This window comes from Bubalus kerabau, chromosome 2, assembly GCF_029407905.1.
Source record: "Bubalus kerabau isolate K-KA32 ecotype Philippines breed swamp buffalo chromosome 2, PCC_UOA_SB_1v2, whole genome shotgun sequence".
Lineage (NCBI taxonomy): Eukaryota > Metazoa > Chordata > Mammalia > Artiodactyla > Bovidae > Bubalus > Bubalus kerabau.
In genome coordinates, this window is record NC_073625.1 from 171,965,129 (window position 1) to 171,984,606 (window position 19,478).

At 42.9% G+C, this 19,478-nt stretch overlaps 1 long non-coding RNA gene across 1 annotated transcript; it reads left to right on the forward strand.

Annotated features, from left to right (window-relative positions):
• The first annotated feature begins 5,394 nt into the window (after positions 1–5,394).
• On the forward strand, positions 5,395–19,478 carry LOC129644988 (uncharacterized). The gene is made up of 3 exons (XR_008711104.1): positions 5,395–5,635; positions 7,508–7,711; positions 19,305–19,478. It is a non-coding gene; the product is annotated as an uncharacterized LOC129644988 (long non-coding RNA).

Sequence of the window (19,478 nt, forward strand, 5' to 3'; positions counted from 1 at the left end):
AGCTTTAAAGGAGGTCATATATATGGGATCTAGAAAAATGGTGCTGATGAACCTATCTGCAGGGCAGGAATGCAGATGTAGAGAATGCACATGCAGGTCCAGAGGGGAACAGAGAAGGTGAGATGAATTTAAAGAGTAGTATTGACATCTATACACTAGCATGTGTAGAATAGATGGCTAGTGGGAAGCTGCCGTGTAACCCAGGGAGCTCAGCTCCCTGTGGTGCCCTGTGATGACCTAGAGGGGTGGGAGGAAGGTCCAAAAGGGAGGGGGTATAGTTATACATATAGCTGATTCACTTTGTTGTACAGCAGAAACCAGCACAACATTGTAAAGCAATTATAGTCCAATGATAAAATAAAATAAAAATTTTTAATAAATTTGTTGTTGCTGTTGTTCAGTCATTAAATCATGTCTGACTCTTTGCAACTCCATGGACTACAGCATACCAGACTCCCTTGTCCTTCACTACTGTCTCCCAGAGTTTGTTCAAATTCAGGTCCATTGAGTCAGTGATGTTATCTAAACATCTCATCCTCTGTTGGCCCCTTCTCCTTTTGCCTTCAGTCTTTGCCAGCATCAGGATCTTTTCCAGTGAGTCAGCTTCACATCAGGTGGCCAAAGTATTGGAGCTTCAGAATCAGTCCTTCCAACAAATATTCAGGACTGATTGACTTCCTTTAAGATTGATTAGTTTGATCTCCTTGCAGTCAAAGGAACTCTCAAGAGTCCTCTCCAGCACCATAGTTCGAAAGCATCAGTTCTTCAGTGCTCAGGCTTCTTTATGGTCCAACTCTCACATCAGTACAGGACTACTGGAAAAACCATAGCTCTGACTATTCAGATCTTTGTCAGAAAAATGATGTCTCTACTTTTTAATATGCTATATAGGTTTGTCATAACTTTCCCTCCAAGGAACAAGTGTCTTGTATTTTCACGGCTTCAGTTACCATCTGCAGTGATTTTACAGCCCAAGAAAATAAAATCTGTCACCGCGTCCACCTTTTAACGTCCTATTTGCCATGAAGTGATGCAACCCAATGTCATGATCTTAGTTTTATTGAATGTTGATTTATAAGCCAGCTTTTTCCCTTTCCTCTTCCACCCTGATCAAGAGGTTCTTTAGTTCCTCTTCACTTTCTGCCATTAGAGTGGTATCATCTGCATATCTGAGGCTGTTAATATTTCTCTCAGCAATCTTGATTCCAGTTTGTGATTCATCCAGCCCAGCATTTCGCATGATGTACTCTGCATAGAAGTTAAATAAGCAGGGTGACAATATCTAGCCTTTCTTAATTTTGAACCAGTCAGTTGTTCCATGTCCGGTTCTAACTGTTGCTTCTTGACTAGTATACAGGTATCTCAGGAGACAAGTAAGGTAGTCTTGTATTCCCATATCTTTGAGAATTTTTCACATTTTGTTGCAGTCCACACAGTCAAAATATTTAGCATAGTGAATGAAACAAAAGTAGATGTTTCTGGAATTCCCTTGCTTTCTCTAGAATTCAGCAAATTTTGGCAATTTGATCTCTGATTTCTCTGCTTTTTGTAAACCCAACTTGTACATCTGAAAGTTCTTGGTTCACATACTACTGGAGTCTAGCTTGAAGGATTTTAAGTTTATTTTGATAACCTTACTAGCATGTGAAATTAGCGTAACTATATGGTAGTTTGAATATTCTTAGGCATTGCCCTTTTTTGGGATTGGAATTAAAACTGACTTTTCCAGTCCTGTGGCCACTGCTGAGTTTTCCAAATTTGCTGATATATTGAGTGCAACACTTTAATAGCATCATCTTTTAGGATTTGAAATAACTCAGCTGGAATTCCATCACCTCCTTTAACTTTGTTTGTATTGATGCTTCCTAAGGCCCACTTGACTTCACACTCCAGGATGTCTGGCTCTAGGAATGGCTATATCATTGTGGTTATCTGGGTCATTAAGACCTTTTTAAAGGAGGGCAAATCTTCTGTGCATATGAGAAAAAAAAAACTATTCACAAAGAAAGACAGTGACCGGTAAAGGATGTCTGTCCGTGAAGCTATAAAAGACACAGGAAAGTCTCAGAGTGACACCATGTCTAGGCCTGGATGCTTGTTCTTCCCAGACTCTGACACTTATTTGCTATATGACCTGCCTTGTCATGTTCACCCACTTGAGGAATGGGCATGGCCTTCCTGGCCCTTCAAAGATCCTTTAAAGAGGGACTTCCCTGGTGGTCCGGTGGTTAAGAATCCACCTGCCAATGCAGGGGACATGGGTTTCATCCCTGCTCAGGGAACTAACATTTCACATGGCACAACTAGTGAAGCCCTCGCACCCTAGAGCCTGCGCTCCCCAACAAGCAAAGCCACCACAGTGAGAAGCCCCTGAACCACAACTAGAGAGTAGCCCTGACTCCCTGAAACTAGAGAAAAGCCCGCACAAAGCAACAAAGACCCAGCAAAGCCAAAAATTAATTAATTAAAATTTCTTTTAAAAAATCCTTTCCAGAAACAAGAGGCATTAGCTCTCATCTAAAAATAATTTTTGACCTATAGTAATTATTTTCTTGGGCTCCAGAAGCACTGCAGATGGTGACTGCAGCCATGAAATTAAAAGACGCTTACTCCTTGGAAGGAAAGCTATGACCAACCTAGACAGCATTTTAAAATGCAGAGACATTACTTTGCCAACAAAGGTCCATCTAGTCAAAGCTATGGTTTTTCCAGTAGTCATGTACAGATGTGAGAGTTGGACTGTGAAGAAAGCTGAGCGCCAAAGAATTGATGCTTTTGAACTGTGATGTTAGAGAAGACTCTTGAGAATCCCTTGGACTGCAAGGAGATCCAACCAGTCCATCCTAAAGGAAATCAGTCCTGAATATTCATTAGAAGGACTGATACTGAAGCTGAAACTCCAATACTTTGGCCACCTGTTCCAAAGAACTGACTCATTGGAAAAGACCTTGATGCTGGGAAAAATTGAAGTCAGGAGGATAAGGGGACGACAGAGGATGAGATGGTTGGATGGCGTCACTGATTCAATGGACATGAATTTGAGCAAGCTCCAGGAGTTGGTGATGGACAGGGAAGCCTGCCGTGCTGCAGTCCATAGGGTCGCAAAGAGTTGGACACAACTGAGCAACTGAGCTGAACTGAATGAAAAAACAGGCTGTGGACGTTCTTAATGGGAGAGTGGGGCAAGTCCTCCTGGTAAATACTACCTTTGTCCCCTCCCCATTACTCTACTTTCCTATTTATAGAAACAGAGACAAAACTACTGGAAATGTATCAAAATAGATTATGGACAAATTAAACCTCCCTAAGTGCGTTGAAGATAAATGCTTTGAAAGTTAAGTTGATCACAGCTACTCAGAGTTGAAATATGTTCAGGGTAAATCAGAGTCAGAAGTCTCCACAATTTGTTTAAAAAGCACAAAACCCCACAAGCTTTCAAAGAGCACCCCACATCTACAGATGAATTCATGCCTTGTCAAAATTCCCTTTTTGTTACAAAGAAGCAGGCAATATATTATAAAGTCATTAACCATGACAAGGCCTCTTGACAATAAAAACTGGTACAGAAACTAAATGCTATCCAGTGAGAAAGACCAGAGTCAGAACTGACTTATACTTGCATCTTGGGTTTCGTGCTTTTCAGAGTCTTCAGTACTCAGAGGTCAAGTAGCTGAGAAAGTAGACTTCAACTCTTCATATGATCGCTGTTTTCAGGACAGAACTTGGGAAGCAGGCTGGTTAATTCTTCCCATGCCCGGAGACCTGGCCCTAGTGGGCAATGTTATTTGATTCTGCAGAACACAGGAAGTAAATGGGTTTCTCTCCATGTGCAGATAACCAACCAGCCAAGATGGAACACCAGCAGTTTGTCTCACAATGTCATCCCCTGCAGCAAGCACTTAGATGCAAACATCATATCTTGAAGAACCATCTACCTTCTTGATTTATTCCCATCAAAAATGATTCATTTCTTCCTTCCTTCTTCTAGTGACTCTTTCAGGAAACATATTGTATTTGTATGGTATGTCAAACTTAATGCTCTGTATGGTGAGTAAGAGCTTTTAAAAAAAAAATCCCTTCATTCAAGGAGTGGGGTAATCTAACTGAAAGTGGGATCTGGCTGCCCGCTGCTCAAAAGCCATTAAAGAAGTAAGATTAGTGAAAAGGAAAGTTTGCTTTAGTTTGGATACCAGCAACTGGGTGGCAGGGGTCGGGGAGAGTGGAGTCCTGTTTAAAGGTCGATCTCCTGGCCCCTACCCCACTGACAATCAGAGAGTAAGAGCTTCTATAGATGGAGAGAGGGCCTATATGCAGAAATAGCACAGTCAGCTTTGACAGTCATCTTGGAATTGGTCATACAGTGGTTTGGTCAGCGTCATCTTGATTTTTTTGTTGTTGTTCAGTCACTAAGTCATATCCAACTTTTTGCAACCCCCTGGACTGCAGCACGCCAGACTCTTTTGTCCTGCACTATCTCCCAGAGTTTGCTCAAATTCATGTCGAAAACAAAAGGATGTCCTTTTTATCATAGGGGATTGGAATGCAAAAGTAAGAAATCAAGAGATACCTGGAATAACAGGCAAGTTTGGACTTGGAGTACAAAATGAAGCAGGGCAAAGGCTAACAGAGCTTTGTCAAGAGAACACACTGGTCATAGCAAACACCCTTTTCCAACAACACAAGAGATGACTCTACACATGGATATCACCAAATAGTCAATACTGAAATCAGACTGATTATATACTTTGCTGTTGAGGATGGAGAAGTTCTATACAGTCAGCAAAAATAAGACTGGGAGCTGACTATGGTTCAGATCATGAGCTCCTTATTGCAAAATTCAGGCTTAAATTGAAGAAAATAAGGAAAACCACTAGACCATTCTGGTATGACCTAAATCAAATCGATCATTTTAAGTACAATCAGTCTTCAGTTCTAGGGTTGATTTGTTTCCATTTCTTTGAGGCTAGCTCTCAGAATTGTGGCGGCTTATGTCATGGCAACAATCTGGTCATCATGTAGTTAACTTCTTCCAGCTGATGAGAGGTTTCAGTATCCATAAGACAGCTCACAGGATATGGCTCTGAATATTATCTATAGTCCTTGAAGAGGAAATAAAGGTCTTTGACTGTGTTTACTGACTAAACTATTACTATTTAGTCTTGTTTGACACTTTTCCTCTATTTCTGCATTTTTTCACCTCTGTGGTTAAACTTATTCTTTGGCTGAAGTTTTTCCACAAACAAAAGGTAGCCTGAGGACATGGGGACAGGGACCACAGGATCCTGCTCTGTTTCAGTAAGAGCTGTGATGAAGGAATCCCTAAGATGCAATGTGTGATGAGAGAAAACCAAAGCCAGATTTGAGACATATAGTTGGGGAAGGCTTATGGGAGTATCAACTGAGCTGAAAAGAATAGCCCAAAGAAAAACAGTGAAAATGGCATTCCAGGCAGAGGGAAGAGGTTATGCAAAGTCCAAGAGATGTCCATGGATCAAGAAGTGCGTTTCAAGCCATCCAGTACATGTGGAGCATGAGGAATTTGAAAAGAAGGGAAAGAGATGGAACAAGCAGGAGGGGTGGACCAAACCAGAAAGGGCTTTGAGGATCTCATTAACGGGGCTGGATTTTAAAGAAGGTAACATGGACCCACAAAAGATTTTAAACAGGAAGGCATGGCAACCTACTCCAGTATTCTTGCCTGGAGAATCCCATGGACAGACGAGCCTGGCAGGCTACCATCCATGGGGTCCCAAAGAATCAGACATGACTGAAGTGATTTAGCACACACGCATGAATGGGTAAGAGCAACACGGTGAAGGATGGATTAGAAGATGGAGAAAATGGATATGAGGAAACCAGCTGGAAATGCTCATTGCATAAAATGGTAGAAATCAAGGGGCACCAGGACAGGAGGCAGGAGGAGAGAGTCAGAGAGAAAGCGGGGATGGGGATGAGTCTGCTACTGTATTGGATGACTGGGGGATGGTGGTGAGAAAGAAACCTCAGAAGAAAGCACGTTTGGGGAAAGGACAGTGAGTTTGGTTTCAGTCTTAGTCATAAGCTGGGCCCCGTCAACTGTACGCATGCTTGTTCAGTTGCTTAGTCGTGTCCGACTCTTTGCAACCCCATGGACTGTAGCCTGCCAGGCTCCTCTGTCCATCGAACTTCCCAGGCAAGAATACTGGAGTGGGCTGCCATTTCCTTCTCTGGAGGATCTTCCCCACCCAGGGACTGGACCCATATCTCCTGCGTCTCCTGCATTGGCAGGCAGATTCTTTACCACTGAGCCACCTGGCAGGTTAATGTGTCAATGTGGGATTGGGAAGAGAGGCTTGATCTCTGTAGAAATACAAAACTAGGGGTACAGGATAGAGGGAGATGTGATTCCCTGCAGAAAATGCTTATGACATGAGAATATGGTCCAGCAAGAATCCTGCCTCCCAGATCCTAAGGGTTGACAGTGATGGACCCTGTAATTATTAATAAGGAACTTAAAACCCCTTAAATGCATAAAAATAATGTACTAGAGCTGGTTACCATTCATGGGACACTTAGCAGTTTTCCAGGCACTGCATGAGTAATCTCATGTCATTCCCAAACAATCAGAGACATGTCTCCCATTTTTATGCTCATTTTTCAATAAGCAAACCTAGATCTGTAGAGGTGAGAGGACTTACCCCGGGTTATACAATCTAAGGGTAGGAGGAGAAGGGGGCAACAGAGGATAAGATGGTTGGATGGAATCATCGACTCAACGGACAGAGTTTGAACAAGCTCTGGGAGATGGTGAAGGACAGGGAAACTTGGCGTGCTGCAGTCCATGGGGCCACAAAGAGTTGGACACGACTGAGCAACTGAACAACATACATTTGAAGTGAAGGAGACAGGTTTTGCCCCTAGTTCTATAGTTAAGTCATGTCCAACTCTTTTGCAAGCCCATGGACTGTAGCCCACCAGGCTCCTCTGTCCATAGGAGTACAGAGCACAAACCTTCCACATGCAAAGCAAATGCCACATGCTATTGGCAAAGAGAAAAGAATTTTTTTCCCTCTGCTTCTTACCAAGACAAGAAGTAAAATGTTACAGATGCAAATTTAGAAGAAAAAAAAAACCAATGATTTGGGGGCTAGAAGAACCAAGAAAAAAGGCGTGGTTTACTAAAACAGAAACTGCCTCTGCAACCAGCCTGCTGGTGCTGGGGGCAAAAAGAGCGCAGTGTGGAGCAGGCCTCCATCCGGTCCTCCCTTTCTAAATCTGACAAGCGCATGCTGACTTGTTAGGATGCTTCGCACCACATAACAAAGAACAGGATGCAGGGCGGGTGGGCCAGGGACTGAGATGATGAAAAACACACACTTCAAGCAGAGTGGAGCTTGGCTGAAAGGGCACTTTTTTTCAGCAAAGCATCTGAACTGAGAGCATCTTTTCACTTACTTGACATCAGACAAGATGGTTCTCACACATTTTTTCCTTTTTTTTCCTCCCCCTGGAAAAAATGTATCTCCAGAGGGCAGTCTCATCTTGAGCCTGGTTTTGCTTTCCACGATGTGTAGCATCCAGACCGAATCGTAGCAGGAGCCTGATCTTGTCTCAGAGGGGGAGGCCTGGAGGCCCATTGTGCCCATCAACCCCTTCAGCAGAATCCCACCCAGGGTTTTCCTCTTTGATTTCATGCTGGGTCCCATCATTTCCGGATCTAATTTTTTTTAAGGTGAGTGTTTTCCTTACTAACTCAAGACTGGCAAACCAGCTCCCACTCTTTATCTCCCCCACATCTCTCTCTCCCTCTCTCTCTCTCTCACATACACACACACACACACACACACACCCATCTTCCTTTCCAGCCACATCTTATTGCCTTGGCGAAGAGTGCAGTGAAGCAGAAAACAAATGTAGGAAGTGACAGACAACACAAGCATTTGTCCAATTAGCAATAAGAAAATCACAAGCGCCGGTGGTGACCATTCATGTCAAACAGCCAACTCAGCAAAGAGCCCCGCTCCATGTCTCTCTGATCTAATTAGAACCACTGGGGCTGCGACTGCCCAGCCTGTCCCTGCATTTTTAGCCCACGCAGGGCAGGTGCCCAAGCTGGCCGATAATGAGAGATGTGAAACCATCAGGAGTTTTGATTAAGCCACAGACTACCAATTTAGATGTACCATACTTCACAGAGTCCAAGACAGGCTTCCCCACCCCCTACATCAAAACATCTTTAAAATCAACATGTGCCTTAGAATGAAGGCAATCGTGGGATAGTCCTCATGGTTTCTGTGTGATGAACTAGGTCCCAGCTGTTCATATTGTCATCATTTCAGCTGAGTTCAAAGCATGGTTGTAAGGACAGGTAAGGAGGTTCAGTGCTGTTTAAAATGCCCTCCAAAGAGTATCCTATATTTTGGCATTTTCACAATGACCTATTGTGAATGCAAAAAGAAACAGACAAGGGGGCTGTAAATTCAACATTTGTGAAGCAAATATTTGTTGCTACAGGAACAACTGCCATTTTATACTTTCTCACAAAGCAACAATCAACTGCTTTGAAGACCTCAAAAAAGATGAAATGTATAAGAAATGAAGCAGTTCTATTTGCCCCATATCCCTCAAAGCAACAGAAAGCAGGAGAAATTGACAAATCCCTTGGAAAAGATAAAAGAGATTTCACAGCAGCCAGGCTAGTATGACTAACTCAAGAGCCATGCAGTACTGTTAAGACATTATGTGAGTTTAAAATAAATTTTTATCTTAGAAGTTCACAAGGTAATGGTGAATCTGGTACTCCATGATTTCTTAGGTATGATGAAATATAGTCTGTTCAGAATAACTTTGACCCCCAAGAAAACACATAACTATCCTCTAAACTGCTTGACAATTTGAAAAGGGTAAGTTCACAGTTCAGGAGAGTGGCCACTGTAGACGATGAGAGACACAGACAGGGCTGAGCACCCAAAAGCATCACCCTCGCTACAGAGGATGCTGTTGGTTGTCATCCACTACCCTATCTTCCTTGCTAGCACAATCCAGGGTTGATTCAAGGCTGAAGGGGCCTTGTGCTTCAGAAAAGATTTGGTCCTTCCCTACTCCAAAGAAGCTTCATAAACCAATTCCAACATGATGTTTCCTTCTCTTTCTCATTAGTTGTTTTAAGGGTGACATGTGACCCAGTTCTGATCAATAAGATGTGAAAAGATGGGAGTGGAAGTGTAGGGAAAACTTCTAGGATTAAAAAAAAGATACATGAGAAGAAAAGAAAGGTATCTTTTCTACCTCTGGGCTTAGTGATGCCTAGAGCTACTGCAGTCAATTTGCAAGCACGAGGAAAGCTAACTGAAGGACAAAGACACACACTGAAGACCTAAGTCCTTGGTGACATCACTGAACCACTTTCTTAACCAAGACTAAACACTGGCTTCTGATTATGTGAGATATTAAACATCTATAGTGTTCAATCCATTGTTAGTAGTTGAGTTTTCTGTTACTTTCACCCAAAGTCATATAATTGATACACTCCTGCCTCCCCACCACTGTGGTGATGCCACCTTCCCTTCTAGACTTCTTGAGACTCCCACTTGGGATGAACCAAGAGAAGTATGGACTCTGAAATGAGCAAGGTGGCAGTGCTGCTCAACTCTAAGCTGGGCTAGTCAGTCAACATCGGATATACTATTTTTTGGTGGAAGTGTGTGTGCGTGCATGTTAAGTTGCTTCAGTCATGTGCAACCCCATGGACTGCAGCCTGCCAGGCTTCTCTGTCCATGGGATTCTCCAGGCAAGAATACTGGAGTGGGTTGTCATGCCCTCTTCCAAGGGATATTCCGGATCCAGGGATCGAACCCAAGTCTCCTTCAGCTCCTGCATTGCAGGCGGATTCCTTACCACTGAACCATCAGGGAAGCCCACCAGTAGAAGGAGAACACATATTAAGAAGAACCTGGCAAAACAGAGCTGAGGCCTGCCCCAAGGAAAGCAACTAATATTTGTTATTTTATTGAACAGATTTGTCAAATGAATAACAAAGATTATGAAGTAACATCAAAATCACATGAGAAATGGAAAGTTGGAGAATTATCCTGGGGAAAAGAAGCCTTGTTTGGGATGAGGAAGAAGGAGCCAGTCTTCAAGAAACTGAAGGGATAAAGTATATGAAAGAGATGACGTTATTTAAGAATAGAATACACCATTGTCATTCATTCTGACACTGTTTAAGAATAGAATACACTATTGTCATTCATTCATTCATTTGTTCAACAAAGATGACCCAAGTTGCTGCCCAACAGCCAGAACTCACCTTCATGAAACTTATGGTCTATGGGGCAGATGGATGATAAGCAAACTAATCATTACAAAATACAAAATGTGCAAAGAAGGAAATGAAGTAAGGTGCTGAATTAGAAAAGAAGAGCAGAATTCTAAAGTAAACAGAACAGTAAGAAATGATGTTGCTAAGGCCATGATGTTTAAAGTGAAGCCAAAACACTAAAAGGAAGACCATTCAGAGAGCAGGGGGAAGGATATTTAAGGTGAGATAACAACAGGAAGGAAAGAACAGGAAAATGATGGGAGGACCCATAGCATATAGGGCTTTAGGCCATGTAAAGGTCTGACTTTTATGTTGCTGAATACAAAGAAAAGCCATTTAAAGGTTTTTGAAAGAAGAGAGGCCTAAGTCAAGTTAAAATTTCAAAAGATCATTGGCTGGGGCCTGAAGAATTATTTGAAGAGCAGAGAGCAGTTAGACAATATTGTCCCTGTTCAAGGGGTTGCTGCTGGGGGCTTGTACAGAGAGTGCTGGCAGTACAGAGGGGAGACACATTCAAGACAAACTGTTTAGTTCTAATAAATAGGACTTGTTGATGGGGGAGGGGGCAGGAAGAATGACTCAAAGCAAGAAATCAAGGGTCATTCTAGTTGAAACAAATTGGTGGATGGTGATACCATTTATCAGGATAAGGAAGAAAGCAGGTGATTAGGTCCAGGAGGGTGGGGAATGGAACATTCAGTTTTGGTTTGGGGAATTTTTTTTTCTTTTTTTAAATTAAAGTATAATTGATTTACAATGTTGTGTTAGTTTTGATGTATAGCAAAGTGATTCAGTTATACATATTTTTTTCAGATTCTTTTCCCTTATAGGTTATTATAAAATATTGAATATAGTTCCTTGTGCTATACAGTAGGTCCTTGTTTTTTATTTTATGTATCAGTTCAATTCAGTTGCTCAGTCGTGTCCAACTCTTTGCGACTCCATGAATCACAGCACACCAGGCCTCCCTGTCCATCACCAACTCCCAGAGTTCACTGAGACTCACATCCACTGAGTCAGTGATGCCATCCAGCCATCTCATCCTCTGTCGTCCGCTTCTCCTCCTGCCCCCAATCCCTCCCAGTATCAGACTCTTTTCCAATGAGTCAGCTCTTCACATGAGGTAGCCAAAGTACTGGAGTTTCAGCTTTAGCATCATTCCTTCCAAAGAAATCCCAGGGCTGATCTCCTTCAGAATGGACTGGTTGGATCTCCTTGCAGTCCAAGGGACTCTCAAGAGTCTTCTCCAACACCACAGTTCAAAAGCATCAATTCTTCGGCACTCAGCCTTCTTCACAGTCCAACTCTCACATCCATACATGACTACTGGAAAAACCATAGCCTTGGCTAGACAGACCTTTGTTGGCAAAGTAATGTCTCTGCTTTTCAATATGCTATCTAGGTTGGTCATGGTGTATATATCTTAATCCCAACCTCCTAATTTATCCCTTCTCACATCTTTCCACTTTGCTTTCTATGTCCATGGGTCTATTTATGTTATGTATACAAGCTCGTTGTATTGCTTTTTTTAGATTTCACATATAAGTGGTATTATATGATATTTGTCTTTCTTTGTCTGACTTACTTCACATAGTATGATAATCTCTGGATCCATGCATGTTGCTGCAAATGGCATTATTTCATTCTTTTTACGACTGAGTAATAATCCATTGTATAAATATACCACATGGTCTTTATTAGATGGTCAAAAGGCACATGAAAAAATGCTCAACGTTGCTTATTATTGGAGAAATGTAAATCAAAACTACAAGGTATCACCTTACACCAATCAGAATGGCCATCATCAGAAAGTCTACAAATAACAAATCCTGGAGAGGGTTTGGAGAAAAAAGAACCTTCCCACAGTGTTGGTGGGAATGTACATTGGTACAGCCACTATGAAGAACTGTATGGAGGTTCCTTAAAAAACTAGAAGTAGAGCTGCCATATGATCCTGCAATACCACTCCTGGGCATATATACAGAGAAAAACATGGTTCAAAAGGACACATGCACCCAAATGTTCATGCATCACTGTTTACAAAAGCCAAGACATAGAAGGAACCTAAATGTCCATCAACAGATAACTGGATAAAGAAGATGAAACATTCATCTTGGGACATGTTAATCTGAGATGCCTGTGAGGTAGCCAAATGGAGGAGTCAAGATGACAGTTGGATGTATGAGTCTAGAGCTCAGAGAATTATAGCGAGAAGGAACTACAAATTTGAGAGCCTGCAGATGCTATTGGAAACCATGGGAGAAAGATAGATGAACTCATATAAGGCAGCAGTATACAAGGAAAAGGAGGGCTTAACACCATGCTGTATGGAACTTAGAGATGGCATAGAGGTGGGGTAGAGGCGACAAACCTAGACAGCGTATTGAGTGCAGAGACCTTTCTCTTCCAACAAAGGTCCGTCTATTCAAGGCTATGGTCTTCCCAGTGGTCATGTACGGTTGTGAGAGCTGGACCATAAAGAAGGCAAAACACCAAAATATTGATGCCTTCTAACTGGAGAAGACGTCTACCTGAGAATCCTTTGGAGTGAAAGGAGATCAAACCAGTCAATCTTAAGGGAAATCAACCCTGAAAATTCTTTGGAAGGACTGATAAGCTGAAACCAGTATTTTGGTCATCTGATGCGAACAGCCAACTCACTGGAAAAGTCCCTGATGCTTGGAAAGATTGAGGGCAGAAGGAGAAGAGGGCATCAGAGGATGAGATGGCTGGATGGCATCACTGATGCAATGGACATGAACTTGGGCAAACTTCAGAAGATGGTGAGGGACAGAGAGGCCTGGTGTGCTGCAGTCCATGAGATCGCAAAGAGTTGGACACTATTGGGCAACTGAACAACAACAAGAGGTGGGTTATCCAATAAGTAGGGGAAAAATCATCTAAGAGAAGAGCCGGAAGAGTATTCTATCATGGATGTCAACAGGGTATCTCAAGAAGGAGTGAGCAGTCAGTTATTAAGAAAATCATCTGAGGGGTCAGTAAATCTATGACAGAATATAGGAGACATTGAATTTATAAACTAGAGGTTGCTGGTAATTTTGACAAAAACTAGATGGGAGAAGGCTGACCAGTGAATGAGAGGAAAGGAAGTGGAGATGACTTTCAAGGACAACTCTCATAAAACTGGCTATGAAAAGCCTCAAGAGATACAAGCCAAAAATAACAACGATAACAATGAGAAAAGCTCCCATTGATGGAGCACCCACTATCAGCAAGCAAATTGTCCCTAGTCCTTACAAGGACCCTAGATAGTAGATACTATTATGTTTTACAGAAAATCAGTGAAGTTAAGAACCGAGCCCAAGATTATATAATACATTATTCATTTTCTTTGCTGTGTAAAAAATTATAAAACTAGCAGCTTAAAGTAATGCATTGATTATTGTACAGTTTCTGAGAGTCAGGAGGTCAGGAATGGGTCCCCTACAGAGCTGATATCAAGATGCTCATCCAAGATGAGTTCTCATCTGGAGGCGTGACTGGAGAAGGTTCCACTTCTAAGCTTTCTCAGGCTGATGACAGAATCTATTTCCTTATGGCTGTACAATTTATTACAGCCTAATTTTTCAAAGCCAGCATTGCAGATAGAGAGATGATCTCCTACAAACATGGAGTCTCATGTATTATAGGCATTACATAATTATGGGAGTGACATCATCTTGGTTACATGCTGCTGCTGCTGCTGCTAAGTCACTTCAGTCATATCTGACTCTGTGCGACCCCATAGACGGCAGCCCACCAGGCTCCCCCGTCCCTGGGATTCTCCAGGCAAGAACACTGGAGTGGGTTGCCATTTCCTTCTCCAATGCATGAAAGTGAAAAGTGAAAGTGAAGTCGCTCAGTCGTGTCTGACTCCTAGCGACCCCATGGACTGCAGCCTACCATACCCCTCCGTCCATGGGATTTTCCAGGCAAGAGTACTGGAGTGGGTTGCCATTGCCTTCTCCGTCTTGGTTACGTAATATAATGTAATTACCCATGTAACAGGAGTGACAATCCATTACTTTTACCATATTCGGTTGGTTAGAAGTAAGTCACAGGACTCACCTATACTCAAGGAAAGAGACTTACACAAAGCCATGAATGCCAGGAGACAGGGCTCAAGGACTCATCTTGGAATCTCTTCAACTCATACAGTTAGTAACTGTCATGGAACTAGAGACCAGCTCTATCTTGTTCCAATATCCATTCTTTTTTACTTTGGCTATGAAGCCTCAAAAATGTAAAGTAAGTTTCTAAAAAGGTAGAGCCTTCTGCAAATGGGATAGACCGACTGCAGAGGACCTAGCTTCTCTGTCACTAGAGATGTCCATGTTTAGGACCAATACTAGATGGAAATGTAGCTGAAGGGGCTTCTGCTTTAGCAAGGATACCAGAGGGCAAGATGGGGAGGAAGCTCTAGAGTCAGGTGACTTCCAAGGTGTTTCTCAACCTTGCAGCTCTGATTCTTTCAGGCACATCATAGAATCACAGAATGTTATGGCTGAACAGAGTCTTTGAAATGAAGCCTCTGCATTTTACAGATCAGGAAACTGAGGTTAGAAAAGCCAAAACTTGTTTCAGGCTCAGCGAAACTGTTGGTGATAGAAAATAAATGGACTTAACACTTGTTTTCAAGAAGCCTATAATCTAATCGGAAGAAAATAGTTTTATATATATATACATATAAAAACATGATAGACAATAAACAAGTCCTGTGATGGAATATAATTTCAGGTACTCCAAAAACCCAGAGGAAGAGAGGAAGCTCAGGAGGAGGCAAGTTTGTGGGGGCAGATGATAAGTTTAGATTCACACATGTGGACGCTGCATACTTAAAGGACATCTAGATGGTGATGTCTGGTACTGGGCTTCTCAAACCTTAATGTTCACACAAATTCACCCAGAGACTGTGTTAAAAAGCAACTTCTGATTCTGCAGGTCTGGGGTGGAACCTGAGATTCTGCATTTCCAACCAGCTCCCAGGGGGTACAGATGCTACTTGTCCTCAGACCATAGTCTGCGTAACAGTCTAAGAAGGTGGTTAGTAAACATTCTTGAATATTCATTCTCCATTCCTTCCCCCCCTCATCCCATTCTCCTCTCTCTGAAAAAGGGGTAAGACCGGAGGTTTCTGGCAAAATGAGAAAAAGAGACACAGAATGAGGGAATTCCCAGGTAGGAGCACCTCCACCAGCAGCCACTGGAGATAGTCACATTACCTGGGAATGCCTTTTAGTTGATGCCAAGACTTCATCTACTATTCTTACCTTCTAGTACATTTACTGACTTTCCTCTCTAAAGAAATACAAAAATGAATAAGTCCACTGATGCAAGAACTTAGTAATGCAGATCAGCAAGCCTGATTAGCCAGGAACTGTGGGCTTGGTGGTATAATACGTTTCAGTGTAGAGGGAGAAAACCAAAAGTAGGTAGGTAGGTAGGTTGGAGAAGGCAATGGCACCCCACTCCAGTACTCTTGCCTGGAAAATCCCATGGATGGAGGAGCCAGGTAGGCTGCAGTCCATGGGGTCGCTAAGAGTCGGACACGACTGAGAGACTTCACTTTCACTTTTCAGTTTCATACATTGGAGAAGGAGATGGCAACCCACTCCAGTGTTCTTGCCTGGAGAATCCCAGGGATGGGGAGGCCTGGTGGGCTGCCGTCTATGGGGTCGCACAGAGTTGGACACAACTGAAGTGACTTTAGCAGTAGCAGGTAGGTAGGTAGGGGTGACACAGTAAAAGGAGAATCAGGGCTGAATGGAGAAGAGGCTAGAGCTAAAGGACAGTCTCCTAAGATGTTCTTTTCCATTTTCAAGATAGCCCATGACCCAATCGAAATGTACACCCTGCGATATTTAAAATGGATAACCAACAAGCACCTACTGTATAGCACAGGGAACTCTGCTCAATGTTAGGTGGCAGCCTGGATGGGAAGAAAGTTTGGGAGATAATGGATCCACATATATGTGTGGCTGAGTCCCTTTGCTGTCCACCTGAAACTATCACAACATTCTTAATCATTTATGTCAATAAAAAATTAAAAGTTAAAAAAAAAAAAGAGCCCATGACCCACTCCGCATAAGAATAAGTTACAAATGCACTGAGTCTACCATCCTATGAAACTATTTTCTCCATCAGGCACTCTCGGCCCAGTGCTCATGTCATATGAACTCTTCAGGGACCTACAAAAATGTTTGAGGCCAGGATATAAAATCATTGACTCCCAGATGTGAAAAGAAAGCAACAAAATACAAATTAATAAATGTTTATTGCCAAAATATGACATTATTTTAACATCATTAATTGTTCAGTTTAGTATTCATAAAAGTCCCATTATAGCTGAAAAACATTTATAACAGATTTGCTTACTTTGTAAAAACACCTGAGTAGGCATAAGGATTGCAAAAAAATCCTAGCAAATTGTCAGTTAAGTAAGTTTCCAGGAGCCAGTAATTTCTAAAGAAATCTTTGGCCTATTTTACAGCAAAAAGAAAAAAAAATATTTTTAATGCAAGGTTTGGGCATGTATCAATACCATTATGTCTGAATGCAGTCTGAAACCTAGGACTAATGTTAGAATGTGACAGTCCGTTGTGAAAAACTATAAACCAAAATCCTGAAGGATGATGCTGTGAAAGTGTTGCACTCAATATGCCAGCAAATGTGGAAAATTCAGCAGTGGCCACAGGACTGGAAAAGGTCAGTTTTCATTCCAATCCCAAAGAAAGGCAATGCCAAAGAATGCTCAAACTACTGCACAATTGCACTCATCTCACATGCTAGTAAAGTAATGCTCAAAATTCTCCAAGCCAGGCTTCAGCAATATGTGAACCGTGAACTTCCTGATGTTCAAGCTGGTTTTAGAAAAGGCAGAGGAACCAGAGATCAAATTGCCAACATCCGCTGGATCATAGAAAAAGCAACAGAGTGCCAGAAAAACATCTATTTCTGCTTTATTGACTATGCCAAAGCCTTTGACTGTGTGGATCACAATAAACTGTGGAAAATTCTGAAAGAGATGGGGATACCAGACCACCTGATCTGCCTCTTGAGAAATTTGTATGCAGGTCAGGAAGCAACAGTTAGAACTGGTCATGGAACAACAGACTGGTTCCAAATAGGAAAAGGAGTACGTCAAGGCTGTACATTGTCACCCTGCTTATTTAACTTATATGCAGAGTACATCATGAGAAATGCTGGACTTGAAGAAACACAAGCTGGAATCAAGATTGCCGGGAGAAATATAAATAACCTCAGATATGCAGATGACACTGCCCTTATGGCAGAAAGTGAAGAGGAACTAAAAAGCCTCTTGATGAAAGTGAAAGTGGAGAGTGAAAAAGTTGGCTTAAAGCTCAACATTCAGAAAACAAAGATCATGGCATCCGGTCCCACCACTTCATGGGAAACAGACGGGGAAACAGTGGAAACAGTGTCAGACTTTATTTTCCTGGGCTCCAAAATCACTACAGATGGTGACTGCAACCATGAAATTAAAAGATGCTTACTCCTTGGAAGGAAAGTTATGACCAACCTAGATAGCATATTGAAAAGCAGAGACATTACTTTGCCAACAAAGGTCCATCTAGTCAAGGCTATGGTTTTTCCTGTGGTCATGTATGGATGTGAGAGTTGGACTGTGAAGAAGGCTGAGTGCCGAAGAATTGATGCTTTTGAACTGTGGTGTTGGAGAAGACTCTTGAGAGTCCCTTGGACTGCAAGGAGATCCAACCAGTCCATTCTGAAGGAGATCAGCCCTGGGATTTCTTTGGAAGGAATGATGCTAAAGCTGAAACTCCAGTACTTCGGCCACCTCATGTGAAGACTTGAGTCATTGGAAAAGAGTCTGATGCTGGGAGGGATTGGGGGCAGGAGGAGAAGGGGACGACAGAGGATGAGATGGCTGGATGGCATCACTGACTGATGGACGTGAGTCTCAGTGAACTCCAGGAGTTGGTGATGGACAGGGAGGCCTGGTGTGCTGTGATTCATGGGGTCGCAAAGAGTCGGACACGACTGAGCGACTGATCTGATCTGATAAACCAAAAAAGAATGATGGATCTCCACCTGAGAATAATTGTCCACGTGAAAATTATAGAATCTTTAGGGTCTCATTCAAAGCCATCTAAGGATAAAAGAGACAAATTCATTCAGTCATTGAGCACGTACTATGTGTCAGTCACAATCCGAAAGCAAAGCAATACAACAGTAAAGAAGTTAGATAAAGCACCAGGTAGCACTGTAAGGTGAGTTTCCCTGGTGGCTCAGCGGTAAAAAATCAGCCTGCCAATACAGAAGGCGCAAGGTCAGGAAGGTCTCCTGGGAAGGAAATGGCAACCCACTCCAGCATTCTTGCCTGGGAACTCCCATGGATAGAGGAGCCTGTTGGGCTACAGTCCATAGGGTCTCAAAAATGTCGGACAGGTCTGAGCGACTAAATACCTAGCAATGACATGCAAGAGTACCTGGAGATGGATCTCACTGAACCACGCCCAACCCATCCACCTGAGGCAGGGCTAGGTGAGCCCAACAGGATGCCTGCAGTGGAAGGCCACCTTGTTTCCTCAGAGAGAAGAAAGAAAATTTACATTAAGTGCCTACTTTGTGCCATGACGCTAAGTGTTGTGTCATTCCTTCCGGTTGACCCCCCTGCCCGCGGCTCAGTGCGGTCTCTTAATTCACATACAAACAGCAAGGGAAGTGAACCCCGCGCCAGATCAGACAGCTAGTTCCCAAGTGGGTTCCTCAGGACTCAAGCCCAGGCCTCTCTAACCCCGAAACCACACTTCTTCGCTCAGACACCCTTGCTCGGGAAATTCCCAGAGCTGGTGTCCGGTCGGTGAAAGCCAGAGACAGGGAGGAGGTGGGGTCTTTGTCACTTCCGGGAGACACGGGCCCCATCCAGGCCCCCGGCTCTGTCAGAGAACCCCTGAAGGAAGCCTTGAAGGTTCTGATGTGTTCGGTCTCTGCACTTAAATAAACACCTCTCTGGCCCCAGGCAGGTAATCTGACATCCGGGGAGACTCTCGCCCCTGCCCTCCACAGCACCTCTAGTCCGGTGGATGGTTACCTGTGGCGCGAACGATGCTCTGCCTTGGGATCCGAGCTGTGTTCTCCACATCCACGAGCAGCTTCTTTTCTCTCTCGGGGTCCTCAGCTCCCCCAGCCACCC